Source organism: Dermacentor andersoni, chromosome 3, assembly GCF_023375885.2.
Source record: "Dermacentor andersoni chromosome 3, qqDerAnde1_hic_scaffold, whole genome shotgun sequence".
Classification (NCBI taxonomy): domain Eukaryota; kingdom Metazoa; phylum Arthropoda; class Arachnida; order Ixodida; family Ixodidae; genus Dermacentor; species Dermacentor andersoni.
In genome coordinates, this window is record NC_092816.1 from 177,806,240 (window position 1) to 177,831,991 (window position 25,752).

At 45.1% G+C, this 25,752-nt stretch overlaps 1 long non-coding RNA gene across 1 annotated transcript; it reads right to left on the reverse strand.

Moving 5' to 3' along the window:
* Nucleotides 1-16,135: 16,135 nt before the first annotated feature.
* LOC129383070 (uncharacterized) lies at nucleotides 16,136-25,281 on the reverse strand. The gene is made up of 4 exons (XR_008611008.2): nucleotides 25,191-25,281; nucleotides 21,744-22,920; nucleotides 20,608-20,688; nucleotides 16,136-18,279 (listed from the first exon to the last, which is right to left on the reverse strand). It is a non-coding gene; the product is annotated as an uncharacterized lncRNA (long non-coding RNA).
* Nucleotides 25,282-25,752: the final 471 nt, after the last annotated feature.

Sequence of the window (25,752 nt, forward strand, 5' to 3'; positions counted from 1 at the left end):
ATCGTTTCCCTAGCTTTACCGCGGCAAGCACATGCTTCTTCTTCCTTCTTATATCTCGCTTTATAGGTGCGTGTTCTAAGGCACCCTGATCTCGCTTCGAAAAGTAATGTGCTTCGCTTTGGGTTATCATAAATTCTTTCTTTCCTCATTTCGTTTTTTTCCTCTTAAGTAGTTATTCATGGCAGGTTTCTTTTCCATTGCCGCCACCCATGATATTATTTCAGCTTCCCCGACTTTCCGCTTGACCTTCTTTGTCGCTGTGTTGCCCACCCTACAAGCTGTGCACTTCCTTGTAAGCTTCCTAGTTCTTTTCCTCCACTTTGAATCAATGTTTTTCCTGTACAGATACCTGAACACTCTCCCAGCCTATTTACTGTGACGTCAGCCTGCAGATAAAACACGAGCACACTTCTTTGGCTGTCATCCCGCACTTATCACAAAAGTCATGTGACTAGCGCTTCTGTATATATTGCACATCATCGGAATAAACGGGGTATTCCCTTTATCACCGCCCTACGATGCGTGTCTGACATTAACTTTCTTCCATATTCCTCAGCCGTTCTTCATACTCAATTTTACTGAGAGCTTCCCTTACTTCAAAAGTAGTCCACCCCATATCACCCTGCACAGCTTCATTTGTAGTCTTTCCGTGAGCACCCAATGCGAGGCGACCCACTGACCTTTGGTTCCCGTCGAGTACTGATTGTACCCCTGGTTTAGAGCAAACAACCGCATTTCCAAAAGTAAGTCTTGGAACCATTACACCTTTCCACATACCTCGGAGGACCTCGTACCTATTGTATCCCCACAGCGCTCTGTGCTTCATTATGGCTGCATTTCTCTTCCCCTTTACTGTTATGGTTTTTTTCCTGTGTTTCCATATATCTATTGCCTTCGTTTATTCATATACCAAGGTATTCTGTTACCCGAAGTATTTCTTGGCCCTGTATCTCCCCTGTCTGTTCACTGTTTTCATTGAATACCATAACACCTGATTTTCTAACACAGATGCGCGGAGGCGAGCGCCATCTGCTGGTGCTGCAAGCAACTCAGCGGCGCGTGCCTCCCGCTGGTGCCGCCGCTGCCGCGTATGCGTAAATACCCCTACCCGCGAATTCAACCCTTATGGCGTGCATTACGATTAAGCGCACAAAATGCGGTCACGTAGTGCTGATGTATTTATTTATTCGAGTCACCTCACAGGCTCCCAGCATCAGAGCATGGTGCAAGGGGGGATTACAAAGATAGGGGCGCAGTTAGGAGCACGAGTAACATGATTATACAACGCTTATTCACTGTTAGTGCCGATCAATAAAACGGAAGAACAGTACATGTCGCGTAGGAATTGTGTTAAAACGTGTTTATAGAATGAAACATTCTGAATGAACTACCACATATGCTGCGTTATGGCCCACTGGAAATTACACCTCGACACAAACTATACCATGAAAGACTCGCTACTTGCCTCGCATAGTCGTTTGGAGGATGGCGGTGCCCTCGATCTCTACCTTAAAAAAATGAAAAGAAAAAAAATAGACGAACAATTCTCATCACAAAACTTTCTGAACCTCTATTGGGAACTTTGTTTTCGTATGCCCTCCGTTGTTTGTCCTTTCCCTACTTTTTGTTTTGACCAATGTTCCAATCGCCTCTTACTACTCCCTATTGGGGACACGTTTGCTTTCCCCATGCTCTCGCCTAACCCTAGGGCTTCGAGGAGGCAAGAGGTGCTTAAATTGCCCGCTGCGCAGATATGTTCACATTCTGAAAGTTCGGCAGCATGTTATGCTCCTGTAACGCGTGAAGACGAATCTTGCTGCACACTTGGCAATACATTAGGTTTTACGATCGGAGGGGGCAGGCATAACGAGCCGCAGTGTGAAGTACACACGTGAGCAAAACTATTCGGACCAGCGATTGCATGTTAAAACTCCTTTTCTCCTCTGTATATGAATGCAAGTTGAAACTTAGGACCGCAGTCTTTAATTTGGCATTACGAATTTTCTTGTCATGAGCAATTTTCTAGTGCACTCGTCAGTTTCCGCTTAGGCACGTTATTTACGAAAAAATTCTGTTTTCTCGGTGACCCTGTGGTCACTATAATTTTTCTCACGGGTGTGCTTCTGTGGCAAGCCGTTGTCTGCGAGTATCAGCCGCCTCTTTAAGTTGCCGTCTCGCATCGTTGCGTTGTTGCTTTCGTAGTTCGGCTTCTTCGGCTCGTTTTTGACGCTTAGCTGCGCCAGACTCATGCCAACGAAGTTTCTCTTCGGCGTTACGTTGCATCCTCTCACCAGGCTAGAGCGGCACTCGTGCTCGAACACCTTGCTCCCGCTGCTTCGCAAGTCGCACCTCATTTCTCGCTTGGCCAGCATCCTCGGCAATAGCGCACTTTCGAGGGGGATATGCAATGCTTTATTGATCGCTCAGAAGCTTGTTTTGAGCTTGTGCTTTATTGAAACGCATGATGTTGTTTGTTTCATGGGTGATTTCAATGAAACGGGGTACGAACCATTGCTACTGATGATGTTTTTGTATCGCTCTACGGGGACGCTGCGCTTTAAGGCAAAAACCATAGATCTCTGTGCTTAAATGTCGCGTTGTAAGGTAGAGAAACATGGAGCGCACCGGGAAATGGAAACCGCAGCGCCGGAGGAGGGTTCTGAGAAAGGGAGACGAAGGACGAGGGATATGTAAGCGGCGGCGCCCGTAGAACTTTCTGGAAACGGTGGCAGCACGTTCACGGCCTTCTTAGAGGGCGTTGTCGCAGCGCGCTCAGGCGCCTTGTAAACGTCGCCGCGTTGGCTGTGCGTTCGTCTTCACCTTATTAGAAAGTTCTAAGCATCCCCCTAAATATTACTCTGGTATGAGCCATTGCAACGAACAACTTAAGGCTTTCGCCGTAGTAACACATGCTCCATCGTTTTCCTAGCTTTACCGCAGCAAGCACACGCTTCTTCCTTGTAACTCGCTTTATAAGTGCGTGTTGTAAGGCATCCTGATTTCGCTTCGTAATAAAAAAAAAATTCCTTTTGAGTTACCATAACCTGTTCGTTTCCTGATGTCGTTCTTTCCTCTAAAATGGTTACTCATAGCAGGTTTCTTTTCCATTGCCGCCACCAATGAGATTGTCTGAGCCTCTCTGACTTTCCGCTTGACATTCTTTGTGGCCCTGTTGCTTGTACCACACCAGTCGCATACTTGTGGTCAACTTCCCAGTAATTTACCTTCACTGTGAATTAATGTTTTTGCTGTACGAATATCTCAACACTCTGCCAGCCCATTTGCGTTCTTGCACATTCCTCGGATGCGTAAAGGCGAGCGTCATCTGCTGGCGCTGCAAGGAACCCAGCGGCGCACGCCTCCCGACTGTTTGCCCCTGGAGTCTAAAGACCCATTGCGATGTAATACTATACAGCTTTGCTGTAAAAGTAAGGAGAATGAGTTCTCAGCTCACATTCGCCTGATTATTTTGTCACAGCAATGATCAGGCAGCAAGAAGAGCAGATCTGGCCGAGCCGAACGTCTTCGTCGTCGGTTCTTTTCTAAGAAGCATCTCCTGAGCGCAACTAAAGATGAAGCTTACTGCCACAACACCAGGAAAATCGACAGAATCTGCGTGCGAATATCTGCTCTCCATGGTCTATACGAAGTACTACACTCCGCTCTTTCATGCATAGTTACGCTTGTGATGTTTTTGTTGTGCTTCGTTTGGTACTCCAGCTTTTGTGTACTTGCTACCGAAAGCCTGCTGAGTCTCGCTCTCAGGCGAACGCGTATGAGAACTAAATGGCAGGAACGATGGGAGCAGTAAATAAACGATAAACTACACCTTGCTCAGCCTTACATATCCGAATGGAAAAGTTGCAGGCATGGAAATCGATTTCGTGAAGTTATTTGTTGTTTACGTGTGCCTCGGGCATTTCTCGCTCAGATTATCGTCAAGCCATCGTGCTCACACAGTCTTCGCCATCCCATTGTCGTCATGCCGTCGTATTGCAGCCGCCTTCGTCTTTCTATCTTAATTATGCTGTCGTTATACAGTCACCCTCATGCCGTCATACTCGTGGAACATCTTGGCGAACGAGTGCCGTAGCAAGATGGGCTAATCCCGGAGACCGTGCATGTCGCGTGTAGCGGAAGCACTAAATATCCGATTGATTGCTAGATGTTCTAAACAAAGGTGTCTTGAGCAATACAGTGTGTTGATACATTGCTTGAATGTTAACGAATTAACGTCGACAGTCATTGCGAGAAGGGTTCTACCGGAATTTTATGACTGAGTAGGCATATACACTACTTCTGTTTGCTTATGATTGACACCGGCTATCCTGTGTGAGCTTGCGCATGATAGCCTTTAATAAAGGCTTCTACACCACTAAGCCACATCTCGCACACATACGCTTCACTCACGCAGGTGTATGTTTTTGTCGACGCAGGTTCCCATGAGCAAGAAGGCGCCAGTGGCATCGCCAAGTGGAGCGATTCGCAACGGCGGCCTCTGCATGTGGTGCGAAGGGCGCGTGTACGCCTGCTCGGCACACTGTACCTCGTACTAGTCACAGAGCGGTTGTAGTTATGCTCGCCTCTATGCTTACCTCTACAAGAAGAGGCGCACGGCAATTAAAGAAAAAACATTTAATGTTGTACATAAAACGCATACGCAAGAAATGCAGTAACGTCAAAATAAAACTAAATATCGTGACCACGATCAATGCAAGAAAACACAATAAAATACATAAAAATAATAATGAAGCTGGTTACTACGTCAAGGAACATCGGAGGCCTTTTACAGCGTAAGCTGTTGTGGGCTCTATACATTAGCCAGAAGTACATGTTGTTGGGCTAGTCGGTTAATATTGCTCAGTAGATGATAAATATGATCGCTTAGCGCAAGCAAGGAATGATGGAAGGGAACAAGGGGAGCGCCAATGTAATCCAGAAGTACATGCTGCTGGGCTAGTCGGTTCTTATGTGCTCCCTTGTTCCTTTCCGTCATTCCTTGTTTGCACTGAGCGATCATATTTATGCTCCACTGAGCAGTACAACAGCCGTTTCGGTTGGAGATGTCCGCTGCCGCCCGTGTCCTTCCCAGCTATTGCCAGGAATGAGTAAAAAATGCGCATTTCCGTCCGGGATCGAACCCGAGCTCTCTTCGTGGCAGTCAGCTACTCTGCCACTTCGCTACGCAAGCGCTTGCTAGCTGCTGCGGAAACATGCCCCATACAGGCGACCTAACGCGCGAGGGGTCACGCAATGTCAGATACGCGTCGAGTAGTGTGATATGTAGACACTTTGCATTGCAGTTGCGTAATATTTCGCAAGGTGGAACAACATGTAACAGTTTCATCGTATCGTGCCACTTGTTACGCGATGCGAGATGCGCGCACCGTAGCGTCGATGCGTGCAAACTTTGCATTGCAGTTGCGTTGTATTCCACCAGAAATCACAAGTATTAGTTGCATCGTATCGTGCCACGTGTCAGGGGATGTGACATGAGCGCCGCGTAGTCTCGATACCTATGTTCACGCTTCGGTACACGTTATTGCGCCTCCTCGCAAGGTACGAACCACTGCTGCAGAAGCGAATCGTTGTGTTACGAGCCCGGCTGCAACAAGGCAACGTCGGGCTGAGCAGACCGCTGTGCATATAGCACCACAAGCTGTAGCGTGCCGTCGACGCCAGGCTCAGTTCAGTTCAGCTAGCTATCGGAAAAACAACGCAAAGCGACTTCGCCGTGAAGACACTCATGTGCGTGATACCGAAATTGTGGCCTAACAGCTCCGCCGCCAAGACCTTCAACTGCGTTCTGCCGAAAATCAGGCACGACAGGTTCGCCGCGAAGACCCCCATGTTTTCGCAGGAAAAGATGACGCCCGTGACTTCACCTCTTCGGGGGCTCTTTAGGATGATTTCCTATTGAGCCGGTCTTGTAGCTTACGCCGTGGCTCTCCTGCGTCTGCCATGCAGGCCTGTGTTTTAAAGCGAAAGCTTTACTGGCCGCGAACTTGCGATTTCGCCGCGGTGGTGCTCCGAGGAGGCACATGACGTCACAACGTGCGCCTCGCCGCGGATAATAAAGCGAAAGCTTTACTGGCTCCGAACTTTCGATTTCGCCGTGGCGGTGCTCCGAGGAGACACATGACGTCACAACGCGCGCCTCGCCGCGGATATTTCTCTTTTTCGCTTCCTAGTCAATACTGCGCATGCGCGACTAGTAGCACCGAGCCACAGGTGTTCCACCGCTGCGCAGCGCCGCGCTTTTCTGCTTCCACCGTTTGGTATGACGTCACACCGCGTTCCTCGTCGTTGCGCTCGCCTCCGCTCGCTTCGCTTGCTGCGTCCCATGCCTGATAACATGTCGGAGGATTGAAAAGGAGAGCTCGCGTGCGCCGCAACCACATTTGAGGCGGCAGTATGGATGGCGACAATTCTGATAAGCAGGAGGAGGCCTGGAATCGACATCGGAAGGATATGAAGAGGAAACGAATCGCCCAGGAACAGACGAAGAGCGCGCAGAACGACTGGCTAAACACCGCAACATAGCTAGACAATCAGACTAACCTGGACTTGCAATCAAGATTAACCAAGGCTAACCATGCTATGCCTTAGCTTTCGCTGCGTATATCCTGGCGTAGCCGAGGTAAGCCACTGCCATTTTTTTATAAAGCAGACATGCGTTTGCACGCGATGGACTCGCGCCATCGTACGTTCCCTTCCCAAATGCGCATCACAAGAGGCGCTTTGCTTCTTATATCACAGTCTTGACGTAAGCGTCTGCGCGGCTTTTTATTTGCTGTGAGAAGGCGTTCGAGTCGCTGAAAGAGTTCAGCTCCCGCACGGGTGCCGGTGCTCATACGATACTCTAAGGAAGATCACAGCACGCGTAATGCGAAGACATGGGTTCACATTCCTCCTACGGGAAGTTACTTTTTCATCCACTTTCAAGTTAAATATCATTTGTACACTTCAAGTAAAACTACAAATACATTCCACTATGCTTTCCTTGGTGTTATTGTATGTTGGCCTCTTGTGATTGTGACTGATAAAATTCGGGCCCCTCGGTTTCCTTTGTTCTCGCAAAGCACACAATGTGTTAACAAGCGTGTGAAACCGAAATTTCTCTGCTGGTTTTCTGCCGCTTCAGTGAAAGCGCTTCAGCTCCGCTTCAATTTCAGAGAGAGAAAAAGCAGATATTCAAACAAGTTTGAACTGATTTACGTTACTTTGCATAACCCAAGAACAACTATAACAGATCAGCATAAATTTATTAGTGAGATTAGCATTTTGCCTCTTTCAGGTGATTTGTTCATATCTGCCTGTCTGTCTGTCCTCTTACGCTGGCCCAGTGGCTCAGGTTGTTTACTAGCTTGGGCCATTCGATATGCCCTTGTGGCCGTGATGCCGCCGAGGCTTTACGTCGTCGTCATGCCAGCTTCTGCATCCGACTATCGCCTCTTGCGCCTATACTCAGTGGCCGAAGTTCTTGTGGTTAAGACGCTATCGTGGTCTTTGCGTCGTCGTCATACCAGCTTCGTCATCCGACGCTCGTCATGCTGTCATCAAATCATTACCTCTTACACCGATCCAGTGGCCCAAGTTAAACGTTAAACAATGGGGTTTCAGGCGCCGAACCGACCCTCTGATTATCAGGCACGCCGTAGTGTGGGACTCCCTCGCGCTTAGTAGCCACAGCCGTGACCACAGCCGTTAAGCAACTACGGCGGGTGTGGCCCAAGTTGTGTACCTGCTTCGGCCACAGCGTATTTCCTCGTGGTGGTGACGCCGTCGTGGTCTTTGCGTCGTCGCCATCTGAGCTCCGTCATCGGGCTCTAGTCATACCATCATCTTCAGGCTATCGTCGCCACACACGCATAATCTCATTGCCACAGCATTATCGTCGCCTTTTCCTTAACGTCATTCTCATATTCTTCATGATGTCGTCATACCACATATGTCGTTTCATCGTCGTCATGCATTGATTGCCATACCACTACCGTGACGGTTTCGTGGCAGTTCCATTGTCGTTAGTACAGCTTCGTAATTCCATTATAATTTCGCCGTCTTCTTCCCGCCGTCGTAGTCGTACTGTCGTCATCATGCAATTCTCTTAATGCAGTTTTCGCCATCACATTGTCCCATGCTTCAGTTATGGCATCGTGGTAATGCATTCGTTCTCATACAGCCGTGGAGATGTCATCGTAGTTGTTCGATCTTCGTCATTCCCGGTTTGTCGTCATATTCTCCTGATACCGTGGTGTCCCGCCACTGTGGTAGTATTGTCATCACGCCATCGTCTTCGCGCACTAACTGTCTCACGTTGTGTTCACGCATTTTCATTATGCAGTCGTAGTCATTATGTCATTGTCTTACCACCGTAGTGGTCGTTTCGTGGTCGTCGATCCAGCTTCTTTATCCGATGCTCCTCATAGCATCGTCGTCGCATCGTCATCGTCACGCCTACTTCGTCAGACATTCGTCCTCATTCTTTGTCCTCACGTTGTCGTCGTTGTACCATGGTCATCCCATTGTTGTCGCACTGTTGTTGTCAAACCACCTTCGTCGTTTCAGTGACGTCATTCCTTGTTCATTCCACCATTGTTATTGCATGTTTGTGAGAGAGTCGTCATCATGCCGTAGTGGTGATGGTCGGTTCTGACGAGTGAATCTCGCAAAAGGCAGGCCGATCCTAGATATCGCATGTTCAGAAGCAGTGAGACTCTCAATATAAACACAACACATTCTAAATAAAGTTCTCTTCACGAACACAATCACGAGCCTCATTGCTTGAATGCCAATCGCAATAACGTCGACAGCCGTCGTGAGATAGGTCCTGATGGATTATTTTTGTATGAGCATTCAACAGTGCTCCTGAACTGCTCAGAAAGAAAAACAATTTAACGTTACGCTAGTTGTTTTTCATAACGCACGTAATAAAAAAATTACACTGTGTTAGGACACCTACGAAGCAATACTCCAAAAGGCATAAGTAATTTCTTCGAACCTACTGCAGTTAATACTTACATTTCTACTTTGCCTACTTTATTTTGCTGCGTAAGTTACTTGCCACAGTCGTATTAGTGTTTCAACTGCTGCGAATTGGAGCCAAATGTAACTGCTTCCAGTTTTTTTATATAAACAGTTGGCCAAAGGTTTCAAGAAAAGCGTTCATTAACATTTGTTGTCAACAGCTCTTCTGAAGCTGACGTTATTTGCGGCAAAGCACCCCCGCATCACCTGGAAAATCCTCTGTAAGTAGCTGAGAGTTCGACGCCAACCTAAAAATCAGAAAGGGAAAATGTTTCTGCATGGGAGGTTTGTTCACAATCTCTCTGCAAAAAGCCCGCGTTCGCCATACGCCCATAGTCCTATAAAAATTTGTGTAGTCCAAAATAAAGACCCTGTGTACGGGAGGCAGTACTTTATATACATAACTCAAAGCTGTGCAGCTCGCACACATGTACAAGTGACCACTTCTTTTCATCCATTATGGAGCGAAGTTTCTCAACGACCTCGACCTCACTTGACGTCGACCTCTCGACCTCGACCCCAGCAGCCACACCCGTCGAAGCACGCATCAGTTGTATTCTCCTGCGTTACCCCGGGACGCCTTATTTAGCGGCGAGAATGTTGGACGAGTGACTATACATTTCGGCAAACTAGGAGTGGTTAATCTGGAGTTCCTCCGCCATTGCATTGTGTTTGGATGTAAATTTAAAGCTGACGGCTCTGAAATAGGTATCAGCCGCATGATACCTTGACCACACAGCGGGATTATCAGGGCTTTTCGCAACACGAAAAATACCCTATTTTATTGTTTTTCAGCGGTTTTTAACATTCACGAGAACCATGGTTTATTTTTATTTGACCTTTAAGATGCTTTAAGAATATTTTCATTACCAAGGTATTCAACATGTTCTTGCACAATCACTGATAGAATGACTCAGTCCTGATACCTGTTAGCAGCAATAATGATTCAAAGAATAACCTGATGGCATAGATTAAAAAGCTCCAAAGAAGCTTTTATTGCACTTTTCCGCTTCCTTGCGGATTAAAAAGGTCACAGTGAGTTCCGAAAGATAACGTTCTTTGTTTTTGTTTTCCATTCAGTTACGATTGGATAACTTGGTTTTTAAATTACGCTGCATAAATCCATGTCATAACTCAACTGTAACTACAAGGAATTCTTTATAGTTTTGCTCATGACCTCTTATTTCTGGTAGTTCTCATATACAAAAGACTTCCTGCGCATTGTTTCCACCTCACTTCCATGTCCTTCATTTGTACTAGTCCCTGGCCACAACCATGGTTTGTTAGGGAATCAGGTTGCCGGTTAATTTAAAGTGAAATCTCATGCAGGATTCGTTGTTTCACGTCTGCAAACTATAACGCTCATTGCCATAAGACTTCGAAATTGCGCTTTTATGAGTTGACCTTCGAGATCTGGGCTACAATTTTCGACCGACTAGCAGCATGAATTATTCCCGTGGAACACTGTAACTCTCCCGCACACAACTGCTTGAATTTACGCTCGTGAAACATAGCTGCACAGACATACATTTTTTTACAAGGACGGGTCAGGCTTGACATATAAATTTTCCTTTTTGCTCATTCTGCAATCAACCTAAAACGATCGTTCTTGTTTGTCTACCACCGGTTTTCCCATTATTAAAGAATGACGACTATAGAAATTTCACAAAGTCGATGTGGTAAATTGCTTGAGCACGTTTCCTGCTTGGCCTACCTAAGTCTGTGGCCTCCGTTCTTTCTCACAGTGGCAGTAGTGTTAACCCTGGAATAGGAAATCGCTATCTTGCATTTCACCACATACCTGCTTAGTCTGGTAGTGTTCAAAGCAGAGCTATCATTTGCCTCCTATCGCCCACACTTTTCCGCTGCTTGCTCCTGGCTGTTGGTTGCTGTGCTGCAGCCGGTCGCGGAGGTTGCATGCCGGTGATATAGATAACGTAATCCGAGGCGGTAGGGGACGCAAGTAAGAGCAAACGTGGGCACCAACACGAACAAGTTTTCGTCGTCATTTCACTGCCATCTTATCTTCGCCTTCATTGCTATCAGATGTTTGTCTTCAGATCCTTCCGAGAGCTTATTATTCACGCCCGTGCAAGCAATAATTTTCAGCAACATTGTAATACAAGGCGTATGGTGTTACCAAGGGTGACCTATCGCCGCGCAACAGAAACTTTATAAAGACATTTTAGTGAACGTAAAAGCCAGCCAACATTATTTCCCCGTAATAAAAGCATGTTGTCGCCCTAGGTGCAAAGCCTGCAGGTACCTTCAAAATGACATCGAACTTAAGCGCCGCAAATGGTTATAGTATGACGAAGCGAAAGCCACCTTTACGTGCACTAGTGGCGATGCGATTTAAATTCTTCAATGGTTCTTCTGTAAGACACACTACATCGGTGAAATGGGACAACCAATGAACGTAATGTTTAACGGACATCGCGCGGACACAGGTAAATATGTTCCCAAAGCATTCGCCGAGCATTTCAACCAACCGTCTCATTACTTTGATGAACTTAAAATTTAGATCCAACAGTCAAATTTCCGTTCAGCGCGGGACAGAAGATACAGCGAATCATACCACATCCATAAGTTGAAGCCATTGCAACCAATAGGCATGAACGTTTCAAAGGGAGCTTTAAAGTATTTTTTCGCTGTACTTAACTTCAATATAGAGGCAACAGCACTTAGTTATTTTTCATGGTATTGGTAACTGTTCTGTTTCTTTTTTTTTTTTCAGGGGCGTTCTAAGAAGACGCACCTCGTAACATTCGGCCTTATTTAAGGCGACGTATTACGTTTTCGTTAGAAGTCCTCTTCGCTAAAGTGCGTCGCTTTGGAGGTGACCTATTTCGGTATTACATTTTTGTACGAACCATAAGAACGTCGTATATTATTTCGCCTGATGTTGCTGGTAATGCAAATATGTATAATTTTTCCGCACTTTACGTTTGCGATCATTGATGACTGTTTCTTTTCTGCATTAGTCTCAAGTCAAGCATCAAGTATGCATTAGTCTCACGCACGTGCCACAATTCCCGCAAGGGAGAAGCAGGTATAAAATGAATAACTACAGACGCACACGTGCTCAAACCCTGCCAAATTACACGTGTTCTATCCCGACGCGTCGTACCCCAGCGACACGTGCCCCTCATGCGTAGACACTGCGACACTCGCACACATGCTCTGGGATTGTGGAAACGCTCTTCCCAGCTTTACCTCGGACAAGTGGGAGAAGTCCCTCAGAAGCTCGCTATCCGCCGACCAGCAATGGGCCGTCCAGCAGGCCTGCGAAGCGGTCGCCAGGTACACCCTGTCGGTCCCTAATGGGAGACGGCCGCTACGCGCTAAGCGCGTCCTGCAGGACCATAATAAAGTTTTGCAGTCCAGTAAGTACAGAACGGGGCCCTCTCACATACGGTGGCATTCATCGCGTGAATTTGCTACGAGAAAAAGAAAAACAACAAGGTAAGTAATCTGCTTTCTTCCTTTCTGTAATCTTTTTGCCCCGAACAGCGAAATTGCGCAAGCATTTGCGGGGTCCACGTTCTGGACTCGGGCGGAGTAAGGAACGGCGTGACACGCGGCGCACGTGCTCAAAGTTATGAAAATGAAAACGGAGGAGATGATAATTCCATAGCACATTTTGTGCTGGCGGTTCTCTGAACGTTTTTTTTTTTGCTATTTCAGTTGGCCGAACATTATCATACCTCTCTGTGCGCCGTGAGCTAGCGCGCGCACACATACACTCTAAAAACTAAGGGAGTGCCGGGCACTCTCTTTGAGGGAGTAGCTGCTTGTCCCATATTTCACTCTCTTTTCGAGAGTAGATCGACCCTCTTTGAGAGTGAGTAGGTCAACTCCTCCTGACAGAGTTTTGTTACTCCACCGCAAGGGATTGCTAGTACTCTTCCGCAGAGTGATAATACTCTTCCCACAGGGAGTGCTAGTACTCTTCCGCAGAGTGCTGATACTCTCCCCGCAGGGTTAATAGTACACCGCCAGACCGAGTACTTCTACTCCCCCAAACAGAGTGCTTGTACTCCTTCAGAACAGAGTGCTAGTACTCTTCCCAATACCCTCTTAGCCAAGTCCTGGTCACGCATGCAGGCAGGAAATCAGATCAAATTAGGGCCGCTGATATACTGTTCCCTAGGCGGCTCCTCAGAGACACTGGCCCGATTCCAAGCGGCCTTCAGAATAGGCGTGAGCAAAGTTATGCAGGATTTTAAAGTCATTTTTTCCTGGCTATTTGCTGCCTACCGTGAGGCGTGACTGCTCTGAAGTGGCCTATGCGTATGCGTCACGAACGCCACTGAGGAGAAAAAAAAAAGCGAATGAACACTTAATCTGCAAATATCTCCGCAAATTTCACAATCAGGAGTCACACAATCTAATTAGAATACAATTGTCGAGAAAATCGCATACTTATCAAGAATCACAATGCTCTATACATCACGTGAATTCGAACCCGCGTACACTCGCATTTGTACAATTCAAAACACACATCATAACCATTACACCACAGCGCCGCCACGCTCAGTCGTGTTCTTTTAGAGGTTATATATATACCAAACGTATTTGATGAATCGGCTGTGGTGGGTGGGGTTTCTCTGCAGTGTGCTGTGCTGTTGTGTACTGGAATACATGTGCGTTTGCATCATTTCCATTCCTTGCTACGACTAACGAAGGAAGACAACGTAGACGACAACGTGAGAACTATTCACGGCTTGTCGTCACCGCAGGAAAATAACAAATGTGCCGTTCAGCTCATGATCGAGTGCTTCTCCAGTCCATGTTCTCCAAAATACGCGGATACAAAGTATTGCGCCAACCATCCACGTATGTGAATTTAATTCGCGCGTATACTGGTGAGCAACTGCGACGCCAGTACCAGGCATTTCGACGTGCCTCACGCTGCCGTGTAGGCGTTCTTTTCAAGTGCATTAGTTTAGAGTTTGGTTCAGTCCGCTGTGAGCTGTTGTCCAGCATTAGCAGCGGATCGTTACCGTTTTGAAGCGCGTGCATTCCAGCATTTGGAGACTGCTTATGCCGATAGCCGCGTCAAATGCATTGGCACGCATGTTTAAATGACTGATGTGTCCACTTGTTACGCGTGCACTGCTCGTATCCTGTGGCAGTGCTCGTTCTAAAAGCTTCGAAGACCATCTACACTCATGCGTGTGTTCAATTTATATATGCACAGGATGGACTTGCCGGCTAGTTGGTTGAGCATTTTAGAAGAAACAGCGCAACACAAGGACGACGCAAAAACATGCCACACCACGAAGCGCTGGTGTGGTTGATGCTTTTTTTCGTCCTTGTGTTTGCGCTGTTTCTTCTTCCACGATTCACGCACACCACAGGTACGCGAAAGTTTAGGAGCATAAGTGGTTAACTCTGTTTTCCCCGTTTTCTCTCAGTGTCAATGGCACAGTGCGTTGCCCGGAATTGTGCACGCTTACCCCCATATGCAGAAATGCATCATAAATTGAAACCCATGCTTGACTTGATCTAAACGACGCAAGTCGTGAACGCACCAAAAGAAAGGCAGTGAGCGTCTTGGGGGACGTTCGCACCAGGCGTCGTTTATATCAAGTCAAGCATGAGCTTTGTATTAAGATACATTTCTGAATACGGGGGCTAGACATCTGCTTCTTCCAGAAAATGTCGAAGAAACGCCCGCCAAAACCAGGCACATTCGTAAACTTAACTCGGCAATACGAAGCTCCATAGAAAAAAAGAAGAGTGGTATTAAAAGCTTTCAGTATTTTTCTTTACTCCAAAATAGTTGCGCTCTCGTGGCTTCACTGTACAGAGATAGTGCAGCGTTAGCTAGAAAGCATGAATTTCCTAACTCCATGCCAAAATGAGCTTGTAAAATTATTTAGGTGCTAGAATCCAGGGTTTGTAGCGATCCTTGAAAATTCTTTATTTCTAAAATGTCATTTTGAAGGCATTGAAAACCCTTGAATTTTTAGAAGTACTGGAAAGTCCTTAAACTTTTACACTTGGCTAGACTTAGCAGACATTGCCAAGCGCTTTTTTTCCCTTCTGTGACACTCTTTCGCATGTCACAGAAAATTGTCTCTAGAGGTAATAGAAGGAAAGCGACATCCTTAAAGTTGAAATTACAGAGGAGCTGCAGATACCAGTTTTATGCACATGGAACCGGCGACAAATGTGCTTGGAGGAGCAGAAGCAGGAAGCTCAACAGTTGAGGCATTCGAAGAGAAGCCGTGAAGAGTAAATTGAGAGCGACAGACACAATAAAAAGATATTAGAAATGACTATTGCTTATTTGATGGTGAAAAAAGCTGAGGCAACAGATGACATCACATACACTGTCAAACCAAACAGTATTCAAAAACTGCAAATGTTGCAGGTCCAAGTAGTTAATTGTGCTATTGCAGAAAAACTTTGAGCGCTTTCTTGAAATGCTTCCTTGTGTGCGTTTAGTGGTGGGCGGTGAAAGCCAAATTAGCAGTCTTTCAAATGTTTGAAATCACTGAAATGCGATTTGTTTTGTTTTCTTTTGTTTGCATTAAAGTTAACGGTGTTCTTGAACAAGTTATTGCCTGTCCAAACTACTACACACATTGCACGAGGTCCTTGAAGTTACTGTGTCGGGGCCTCGAAAGTCCTTGAAAACCATCGAATTTTTTTCTTCAATGTTGCTACGAACCCAGTAGAACAACTGTCATGGAGTAAAAACCTTGGCTGAAGAGGGGCTTATACGCAGAGCACAGGAAGACTAGAAATGCAGTAGTAGGCATGGAGGGCCCTGAAAAAAATGTGCCACATCCGCTCGTCTGCCTTATGTTTCTGCACCGACTGTCGCATTTTTAATAGAAGTGCACTTTCTGTTCTACTCCAATAAACGCAACATTACGAACTCCAGTGTGGGGCAGTCCTTCAGCCAGTGCAGAACTTTTTCTGTACATCCGAGTCAGCTCTGTCATTTTTCCAGCATTGTAGTACAAGATTTGTTAAACTGGTTTAGCAGAATATGAGCAGTATACTCTTAAATTAGCTGTTTATTTGTATGCACAAGTTCAGGTCCTCAGTTTGGTTGCATGACAAATTGCCATACCTCAATAGACACAAGAAACAATTTTATTACAGTTTAATAAAATCCAAACAGTAATAATCACAACAATATAATGACATACATTTCTTTGGTACGTATACAGCCCATGTCTTGGCAGTGTATAAATTCAACTATACACCGCAAGTACTGTGTCCTGACCACTATTATTCACATGTGTAAAACCATCACAGCAATTCAACAAATATCACAGTAATTAGTGACATACACTTTGTAACTGCTTTACATGAGCATAATGTATACAAATGGTCCCTGTGTACCTACACATGACTAGTGCCACCCGAGTACTATTACTCACAGGCGTAAAACCAACAAAGCAGTTCTTTAAAAAAATATCACAGCGCTTAGTGACGTACATGCTGTAACTCCCTTGTAGAAACTTAATACAAACACGTGAGGACACAGAAAGCTAGCAGTGGGCATACATGGGAATACCACCGCCTCAATACTTATTCACAAGTGTAAAACCAACCAAGCAGTTCTTTAAAGAATATCACAATGCTTAGTGACACACATATTCTAACTAGCTTATATAAGCTTTATACAAACATGAGAACATACACAAAGCTAGCGGTGCACCCGCATAGAAGTGCGGCCATCTGAACACGATTATTTGCAAGTGTAAGCTCAACAGAACAGTTCGTTATAGTGACCCACATTTTGTAACTGCCTTATACAAGCTTGGTGCAAGCACAAGAATGCAGAAAAATATAAATTAAAAACTTGCTCTATGCATACACAAACAGATCAACACAAATGGTAAACACCGCTTTGAAGACAAATGTGACTGTGGCAAAGCGCAGTGCTGTGCCGGTTGAAATGGCCACCCACAAAAGTATTGAGCAATGCTTAAACCACAGGCAATAAAGTGCTGAAAGACTGCGTCTCTAACGTAACTATTTTAATTCAAATTTCTTGAATATAGGGCTCGCTTGCAGATAAGGCATCTGATCCAACTGACCTGATTTTACACCTGCTACATGCAAAAAATGCACTCAGATATAACTGGTAATAATAATTATAAAAGGCATTTAAAAACTTGATAGTATGATGAAGATGCATGACTAGAAAAGTTCTGTCCCCCTCGTACTTGTTAAAAAGGTGTAAGTACGACACATGTTCTTTTTTTCCTCAATTTTTGCATTAATGGACAGCCGGGAACCTCGAACCGACACAAAAAAAAGATACTGCTATGTTAATAGTGTTATGAATAATTTTTTGTGAAAGCTTTTTTACAGACAAGTTGCAGTCTCGTTTCTGAAGGTTGAGCTGTATCTATCAAAATAACTTGAAAAGTGGTCACATGGGAGCATGACACTATATCATAATGTTAGTTTCAGTTGGCTCTCTTGCCCTACAAGTCGCTGCTCACTGTGGCCAGTGATGCAACAGCAGTGTCTGTGTGATTTTCATCACACTTCTGTCCTATGCCATTCTTACCAGAGTTGGCGGCACATAGATACCCAAATTTCGATAGTGTTGCTTTCTCAGGTGGTTGCTTCTGATTTGCTCAATATCAGTTGGGACTTCAGCTGCATCAAACTTCTTTTTTACCTCTTCAACAACATCAACAACGATCTTATGACACCTGTGTTGTTCTTCTAGTTGCCTACAAAGACCAGTCAATCTAGCAACAACACTGACAGTCTCTACTATCTTGTAATGGGGGAGAGGTGTGTCCCACCATGTGTTCAACATTGTTGTCACTATGTGGGCTGGCTGGGGAGGCAACAACTGTAATATGTTTGCATTTGCATATATTAAAGTGATGCTTGTACTGTGTTATAACACCTAACTTAGTCTTGCACTTGCTGCACAATAACACTGGCTCACTGTCGTGGTGAAAAGCTTTTGTATGTTGAGCAAATGAGTTGTATCCACTACAAAAAAAGTCAGTGATAGCACACATGTTGCTCTACCAGGCCTGGTGTGGTTCCTTCTGACACTGCTGCTGATGCTGACGCGCTGCTGCTTGCCTCGTACACTGTTGCAGCTGCAGTAGACATGGCAGTCTCTGTATCTATTGCTGCCGTGTCATCTGTCATGGCAACTTCCAAGTGGTATCGGGCTCACTTCTGCAACAGAGATGTTGTTTGCCCCTTGAGGGCTCTCATGATCAGGGACAATAATTTCGTAGGCATTGTCTCCTGCATCGAAGAACCAATAAGAACAGCATGAATTAATAGATATAGCTCTAAAAAGTACGGACATCAAGACTTAACCACAAGCTTTGCACATAAGTGACCGGGCTTAATGAATAATACTTGCAGGAGGAGTTACACAATTGTTTGTGTATATTACAGTAAAGCCTCATCAGAAGATATTCAAGAGGCACGGGAAACATGTCTCTCGAAACCAAAAATTTTGAGACACTGAGGAGCCCGACTAGATCACTTTATTATGCATCATCACTAAAGTATGTTTTGATATATCTGAAGGAATAAATGCTCAGGGTGGCTTAAAGGGCCCCTAAACCACTTCTCGACATTTTTTGAACATTTCAAGTAAACACGCGTATCAAAATCAGAATGCCGTCACGATCGACGAAGCCAAATGCCAGAGTGCGTAGCACTGCCGGAGCACCACAATATGAAGAAAATGACCCCGTGCGCCTCTCTGGATCCATCCTGCACCCCCCAGTTTGTCCTGACGTCACCAGGCTGTCTCTGATGATGTCACCAGTTTCCGGTGCTGTCGATTGGTCGAACGGAAGTGTACGACTGCCGGCAAGGCCTGCAAGCAAATACACACGCTCCTTCTTCCTCGTCGCGTTGCGCGCGATGCCATTGTGGGCAGCCAATGGGGGCAAAGAACAGAAACGCCAACAGAAGGGTCTCCCTATGAGGCTCTTCAACACGAGTCACCATACAGTTCCGTTGTATTAGCGCCACCCCTTGCAGGACGACGGGCCAGCGCGGCAGCAACAGAGCTCGTTGGTGTTGGCCTGTCCCGTGACATTTGGAGGTGTACTAGGCAAGGAAAAGACGATACTGTCCATATGGCGTGTACCAGATGAGAGTAAAATGAGTGGGGACTACTTTTCGATAATCAAACACACGTAGCTCCACTATTACTGCACCGTTTCGAAAAATTCTCGTGGCTACCTGTTCATTGCCTTATTGTGTAGAACTGCAACACCGCAACTAAATTTCAACCTCGGTGGTTCGGGGCCCTTTATAGAAGACATTCACAGCTTTTTAGTGACTGTAGATTGTGTTAGCTTCCTTCCCAACTTCTGGAATTTAAACACTTCACTTTGCAAGCCTTGTTGCTCGCTGTACCTTTGAGGTGCTCTTAGACGCTCGTCAGCTTCAACTGCCGACACTTTCTGCCCTGCACTGTCCTCGTTACCATCCTTATCTGGTCCATGCTAAAAGAGACATGCGCGATTGACTTGTGTAAGGATTGCGTGATCTTTACGCCCTTCGGAGCACACAAGGTGCACAAAGTGAATGTGTCTGGGTTGTGTCCCTTCGAAGTAGTGAATACTTAAAAAGTCACCCTTAGTAACAAAGGTGTCTCTTGTATACAGTATTGTTAACGTGGCAAACATCGGAAAACCAACCAAACCATTTTCAGATGTCTCTTACAACCAAGTGCATCTTGTAATGAGATTCTACTGTACTGAATATTTTTCAACTGTGGATCATCTGCATGTACATATAGTCACAAATACATGTTGTGTGGAATGGCGAATCGGGAAACAGTTCGTACTCTTACTTTTTGTCCCTAACATAAGCAGCTGATAACAATATGATAAAAAAGCAGGCAATGAGGCTAGAATGGAACATAATCCTTCAGCTCTAAACAGTTTTTTGGGCCCACATCATTCCCTCATATGACATAAGGAAACAACTTGATTGCAGTAATGGCTGCATGTGATCTGAGTTGATTGAAACAAACTATATGTAAGGCTGTCCTGTATGTAATTTTATCAGAGTGCTTTTTAGATGTCCTGCTGGTGATCCTGGCTGCGCGATGCTTCTCATGCTTTTTGACACGATTCCTTTTCTTCCACTCCACTTTTTTTTTCAGATTTTTCTCCCCTTTCCCTTCCCCCTTGTGTAAAATAGCACACTTGAAGTATCAAATCTGTTAACTAACGTGTGTATCAAACCTGTTAACATGTGTGCTTCTCTGTGGTCTGTGTTGTATTTTTGCGCTGCACAATTCAATTCAAGATGAAAGATGGCACGTCCCTGCCTTTAGTTTAATTGTGTGTGTGTGTGTATGTGTGTGTGTGTGTGTGTATGTCTCTCTCATGTTTTGAAATATATGTACATTCAGGAGTGCCTGCATGCCCTTCTCTCCTGCTCCAGTGACGAAAAGGAAAGCCTGTTTATGTACCATAGTAAAAAATTCAAAGGTTTTCGCTGTGCCCATTACATCCCTTATCATATGGATCTGTCACAATACAGAGTAGCAGTGGTCCATAATACTAGCCCATCCCAACATAATTATAAATTAACACATACCGACATGCTGCGAAACAGCTGTTGCAAAGCCGCTGGTGAAGGCAATTTCCGCAGCACTGCAGTGGTACAGCCGAGTTCCACCTGTATAGTGACAAATCCATATGCGCGTTAGCAACTCAGTAGTTGCTGATGGTTTCATAAGCTTTACACTACACAATAAAGTAATCTAGACAACTTTGTTGGAACAAATGCACATAATTAGGACACCACTTAAACACTAACACGATTAATTGCCCCCAATCTCTCACTCACTAAGGGATAATACTACTGAAACATCGGTGGAGAGCTCAGATTAACACAGCCCATAAAGGACAAGCGTTCTTTGAGGAAAACAGCTATAACAGCGGTTAGTTTTCTTGATCATTTTATGTGGTAGCTTTGATTTAAATGTCACGCAGTACTATAAAATACGAAGTGCCGCATTTCTAGCACCAGAAGGCGTCGTCAGGTTCATTGTACAACAGATTTTTGCACTGTTTGTCAGTGAGCCGACACATACAAAGAAAACCGAATTCACACATTTATATACAGTGTCAAGTGCACTTCTCCTTCTGAAAACGCAGCCACCAGTTCCAATGTTGCTGAAAGGAAAGGTTATATAAAGTGCCAGACTGCATGGAACTGCCACTTATGACTGTAAATGTATGGTCTGCTGATTGCAGAGGTAGTCACGTGCTATTTCTAGTCTCTTTTAGAAGCATTACTAAAGAATAAATTAAAATCTATTCATAAGTCACGAATTTCATGCATCCACAGTTTGGCTAAATAACCTGTGAGAAAAAGACATGTTTACCTGGAATAGCAACCTTTTTTCCTGCTGCGAAACTTTCCTTCGAATTAATGAAATAACTTTACAGCGTCATAATGCGTTTCTCGCAACTACTTGCCGGCAGTGGCGAGTTAGTGTTTATATCCAACTCATTGGGCGACAATACTGCCAAACACAAATGCTTCACGAACACGAGAACACGTCCCTCGCAGAGAATAGCAACCATATATGCCTCTGTGAGACATGATCGCACCTTTGTGGTCAAAATGTACATTAGAATGACATCACCATCTCATTAAAAAAAAAAGCCTCCGTACAAGGCAGCCGCCAACTGCATAATGTGAAATTGCAACTGTTGTCCACTTACTGGTGGCCTGTGTTTGAGTCACTTTTGGCAGTTGACTGGGTGCTGAGAAATGCACGTCCTGGGTTGTCCCTGCAAAACATACAGGGTTATGTGAAATGTGGAAAATATATATATGCCGGCATTTCATCAGTCGCAAAACAAACGAGTAAACTAATAAACAACTGTAATGTAAACAGAGTACACATCATAAGATAGGCTGTCAACTGCTAATGCATTACGCAAAAAACCTAATGCATAGGAAAGACTATATGTATACACACGAAGCTGACACACAATTTAATTCGCTCTAGGTTTTTCCGTGCAGTATATTCAAATTATTATGTCTCGTGGTTAGAGCAAAATTAGTGTAAATTACGAACTAAATTATCTACCCTGGAAGCTTTTCTTCAATATGCACCTGTGCGCGCTTCGAACGAGTAGCGTTGTAAAATTTACGTACATGGCATTTAACATAGTTACTGAACACGGATTTCCTTTGCCCTGTGTCGTGTACAGTGAGCTACATATATCTGCCCCCCCCCCCTTTTTTGTACTAGCCATACTGCGTGCCACTGCGCCTATACGGACGTCAATAAACCTCACGACACAGAAATAAAAAAAGCGCCAATCACCCATGCCTACATGTTGTAGTTGGCCTAACCTAACCAAGCATGGGCTGTTGCTTTTTATAGTAAACACAGGCACCGTGCTCATTGCAAGTATGTATCATGTCGCTAAGCAAATATGCAATTTCATTGTACCACTATTTTTTTATCACGTGGATATATCTGTTGAGAGGCAAGACAAAAAGCAGTCACTTCTCAGAACTAATCAGCTTTCTTAAAACACATTTTTAACTTTTCAATGACACTTGCTGCAATGTGTTTGTCTCCAGAGAGCATACTTGATTTGACTTTCCAATCAGAGACATTACATAAATATACCATGTTAAGATGACTGCCTGGAGCACGTGAGAATTTTCATCTTTGTGTAACATACTGTATCTTGATTTTGTTGACATTTGGTCAAATGGTACACCCAATATACCCACATACTAGTTTTCTTGTCCAAATAACATGCCAATGTATTTTGATTTTTTGGCATTGGCTCCTCTGCACTACGTGAAGTCGCGCTGCACTGGCTCTTTCACATCCTCGTGTCCTTGCAGCTGCCTTCTTGCGTTATATAAAGCGGGTGCCTGAAAAATATCGTATGCAAAAGTCAACACAAGGGCATGGTGCAAAACAACATCAAGACAGTCAAGGCAATGGCAATAAAAAAGTCTTAGCTCTCAGTCTTCCTAGTGAAATGCATGCAAAACATCCAAATGACTGCAACAGTCAACTGCTAAACTAACTTCAATTTTTAGATTTAAGCAAAAAAACAAATAAACCACAGTTCATCCTTGTTTTTCATGAATGTTAGAATACTCCTGCTAATGAATAGAATATTGGTCATTTTCAGACGTCATAGGTCTGTCATGAGTCTGGTGTATCGCAAACACCACTTGTGACACATCCTAAGCACGTGCCCAGTGTGCCCCCCCCCCCCCCCCGCACCATCCCTGGTTGTGCCACTGCTGAAGCCATAATTTGAGGATTATAGCTGCAAACATGATGCTCAGTAGGGATGAAAATATTGTCCTTCAGCTCAATGGATATATGGATGTGCCTATAAACAAGGGCAACAAGGCTTGTTATGGCAAACTTACCCACATTTCAATACTAACAAGTTCACTGCGGCCTGCATCTAAGCTTACTAAAAGGCATGAACTTATTTTCATGCATGAAGTGCGCAGTGGAGTTCATTTTTGACAGACCCGACTACTGCTGCAGTTTGAAATCTAGCATTTTAGATTCTTGTAGGCATGTAAAAGTTGCAGTTAAACCGCAGTTATTAGTTTATTACACCAACCTATTGTTCTGTGTACGACAGACTGGTAACACGGAATTAAAGAAACATTTTATTTTGATATTTTATTTCTCTACTAAAAATATTCAAGCGATAAACACATCTTGATCTGCCATGCTATAGCAAAATGCACACATTACGCTTGTAACCCCCAGAGGAAGGCTGATTTAGCTGTTCATATGACAGAACTCTGACACGCCAACTCATATTAGCAAATGCACAGGCATGTCCAAAACAATAAGCGTATGCAAAGCGCCCCTGCAATTGTAATTCCACACAGCAGCCGTTATATTCGATGCCGATGCGTAACTAGCTGCTCGACAATTCACCGAGTTCGTAGACCATAAGCATCCTTTCAGTTTCGCACCGTGCACGAAAACCGCAACAGGAGACAAAACCAGACCTATAATCACACCATTTCAACATGAGCAAAAACAGTTCAGTCTTAGGGATAAACACTGTGAGAGCGATTTAGTGCGCGACGGCGACGAGCGACGGCTTCGAGCGACAAAACGGGCCGTCGCTTGAACAGATGACTCGGTTCGGGAAATCTAGAAATCGTCGCTCGTCGCCCAGAAGTGCTATGAGCGACTAGCCAATAGCGCGAAGCCGGAACTGGATGTACATACATCGCTCAAATACTACCGATTGTCGCGCGGAACGAGCAAATGATTCAATTTTTGTACGTGCAAGGATAAGAACGTACTGCAAGACCTCCGGAAATATTTTATGCTACTTTTTATAGTAAAATACATCAACGTAAATTACTAAAGCACGCGTCACGCGTGACTGCAACCCTCATGCCGGCAACACCGGGGAGGCGTCGCTCAAAATCGTCGCTCGCACGGAGTACGACTTGTAGGCGACGAGCGAACGCGACAGCCATCTCCGTCGCGTCGCTTGTAGCTGCCGCGCGCAAGATCGCTTATATGGGGTTTATACTTTTTTCAGCATAAAACATGGATTCCTCATGCGTTTTCAGTAAGTTCAAGATAACGCGCCCAACTGACCTCTTGCAGCATGCAGCTGAATGCCTGCGGCAAAGTTTCTAACTAGCACTGGTGCTGCACGTAACTTCAGTGGTCGCAGATTCCCTCTGCGCGAGACACCGTCAAGCGCGCGGTTTATTTATAAAAAAAAAGCATGCTGCCAGCAAAATGACGCCTTCTGTTACGTGATTCCTTAGTTCAACAGCGTTCCGTACACAGTAGACTGCCAAACTGAATAAATTCAAACACACGAAACGCACGCTAATCACGCTCTGCATAGGCTCGGAATCACGGGCTGGTGAACTAACCATTTTAAGCGTCCTCTCGCCTGGCGTCTTATTGAACATACCATAGTTCTGGCAGCGTTTGCGATTTTTAAAGCTCTTTCAGACAACGGCAAAGTGATAAAATCACATGCAGTTATCGCGACGACTGGCTTTTTAGATTGACATCGAGAGACAGCGCGTACGCCTAGTCCTTTGTCAATCGCGTCGGCTAAGCGCAGCGACGACTTCCTGGCGATAGCATGACATACGGAGAATGTGCACCTCAGTTAGAATTCACTTACCGTGGAGGATTTGTTGTTATATCCAAGGCATGACGAACGACTGTCGTGTTTTCGTGGCGACGCGAGATGGCCGACACACGATCTCCCTCGGCTGGCCTTATCTCGCTGGATGGGACACCTTTCTCGAGGGCTGTGTTGTTCCGCGATCTTGAGCGCGCGCGCGCGCGGTGGAGCCACTCCGAGTGAAAAAGTAGAGCGCTCGCTACGCGTTCCTTTGAACTGCGGCGGCCTGTTCTCTTAGAAGCAAAACGATGTGTTCTTTGCTCAGCGTGCATGAATGATACATTGCCATTTTCGGGGCCAGCCACCTAAGGTTGAAGCAGAAGATTACGCTACGTTTTGTTTTCTATTGCCGCAAGAGTCTCTCTTTTCTATTGTCGCAAGAGTCTTTTCACTCCCTCTCTCTGAAGGGGAGAGTGAAAAGCGCATTTCACTCTCTCCTTGGTGACAGAGTGAACAATGCATTTCACTCTCCTCGACATTTTGCGAGAGTAAAACGACGCTTTGAAGAGTGAACCGGCAGTTTCACTCCTGCGATACCCTTCCTAGTTTTTAGAGTGTA